This window comes from Psammomys obesus, unplaced genomic scaffold (assembly GCF_907164565.1).
Source record: "Psammomys obesus unplaced genomic scaffold, mPsaObe1.curated_primary_1811, whole genome shotgun sequence".
Classification (NCBI taxonomy): Eukaryota; Metazoa; Chordata; class Mammalia; order Rodentia; family Muridae; genus Psammomys; species Psammomys obesus.
Window position 1 is genome coordinate 4,194,506 of NW_026594216.1, and position 2,500 is coordinate 4,197,005.

The window sequence follows — 2,500 nt, forward strand, 5'->3', positions numbered from 1 at the left end:
ATCTATCTATCTATCTATCTATCTATCTATCTATCTATCTATCTATCATTTATCTATCTACCTACCTATCCACATGTCATCTATCTATATATTTCTATCTGTCACTGTCAGATTATCAATATTTGAGCTTACTATTCACCAAATCTGATTCTGCTAGTACTAACAATATTTCATTGCTAATTCTCTCTATCATATTGGAAGGCATTGCATATGCAGTGTTTTAGATTGATTCTCCAGTATTTGCCTATAACTGACAATTTCCCTCTTTAGTGGTTTTATGTTTTCAATATGGAATTCCATACACTTGAACTTGGTCTCCAGCTGGTGGCACTGTTTCAGAAATTTGGAATTTGAGTGGGGTGTTACCCTGAAGTCTTAATCCTATATTTCTTTCAGATCACATCAGGCCTCTCTTCATCCTTTCGTCTCCTTCAGTCTTGGCTCCAACATTAAATTCCTTGATGTTCTGTTTCCTCCCTTTAACTGTATATATTGTATTTCTTTTTGTTCCACTTGGTCTTTTTCATTATAGATGTGCTAAAAGTGACTGCCACGTGACAGATTATTAGGCGCTCTTGAAATTTCCTTCACCAAAGATACTGTTTAATTACTGGTCTATTTAACTTCAGGCAAATTCTCATGATACCTGCAGAAAGCCGCAACATTCTTTACCAAAATATCACAGTACTGGGCTTTCACAGTCCATATGCGTCTCAGATTTACTGTTTTTCAAGAGTCTACTAGGATAGCCCAGTAAGCTCCGGGCCATATTCTTCCAAAAATAAAGCATAGTTAGGTCTGTATCAGCAGTAGTCCACTTCCTGGTACCAACTTCTGTATTAGTTACTTTTCTACTGCTATGATAAAACACCATAACCAAAGAAAATTATTAAAAAAAAACATTTAATTCTCATTCAAATGACCACACATATGAATTTGTACCAATACGGTTTAGAAAATGAATGGTACTTCTGCCAGTTGATTGATGTCTCCTTTGTTAAAGTAGAGATTTATTCATGATACTGTCTCCTCTTTGTTGTGTGTGTACGTGCATGTGTTTATGTTGTGTAGTTATGTGTGTGTTGTGTATGTATCTATGTGTGTTTAAGTGTGTGTGTACGTGTGTATGTTTGTGTTGTGTGTGTGGTGTGTATGTGTGCATATTTATGTGTTTGTGTAGGTGTGTATTAATGAGTGTGTATGTGTGTACATATGTATATGTATGTGTGTGTTTATGAGTGTGTATGTGTGTACATGTGTGTGTATATGTGTACGTGTATATGTGTGTGTATCTGTTGTGTGCATTTTTGTGTTTGTTTATATGTGTATATGTATGTATGTATATGTGTGTGTATGCGTGTGTGTGTATGTGTGTGTTTGTGTATTCACTTGTCTGTGTAGGTTTACCTCAAGATATCTTTTTTCAATCATTTTGCCAACTGACCAAACTAATTATGTTATTTTGAGGTAGGACTCTCACTGAATCAAAAGTTGGTTATTCAGCCAGACTGGCTGGCCAGCAAGCCATGAAATTTTCCTGTCTTCACTCCTGAGCACTGTAGTCATGGGGACATACAGTACTTGGCTTTTACTTGGGTTCAGGGGATCACCATATTGTCTTTCAGATAATTTATTCCATTTCTTTCCTTTAAATACTTTAATACTGAAATAAGAAATGTATACTAATTAGGAAAATTTCACATTTTAATGATGACGTAGTCTAACAATCTTACAAGTACTACATAATAAGATTTTAAAAAGTCATTGATCAAATTCATCATGAGACAACATCAGTTTCATTTTTAATTTGTTATCAAACATATTTCTTTTATTTTATAGTTTAAATGGGATTTCTTGAAAAACAGCATTATACATTGTAAATATTACTTCTTATATCTCTTTTGGGGAGGAATGTAGTCTTACAATAGTATGGAAAAGTGGTAGTTAGAATATCAGGGACCAAAAATGAAATTAAAAACTGAATATTGTGGTTATACTGGAAATAATTTTGTTATATATATAATCAAAGTATTCAATTCTGTTTGGGAACTAGCAGAGTCATTCGGCATTAAAGATATTGCCTAATAAGTAACTGTCCATCTCAACAGTGAACCTGTTTATAAATGGGAGGTTTTCACGTCACTATTAAACAGAAGGCACATATTTTAACAGCATTAGGGAGGGCTTGCCTTATACAGTTGTTTTAAAACTCTGCTTCTCATTGTTCATGGTGGTCTATGGAGGAAGAGAAGTTGACAGGGTCTTCATCCTCCCATCAGTTAGAACACATTTGCTGATAGTCTCATATATTCTCGTTCTGAGTAAAAAGTGAAAAATGTGTCCTGCTGATTTAATAACATTTGGAAACTGCTAGTCTATATTTCATGGCTTCTTGGACTTGGCTTTGCATCAGAATACCCTGGAGAGATTCATAAAAGTACTAATTTCTGGGTATTTTTCCATACCTACTAAATCTAAATTTATGGGCTGGGTTGTAATA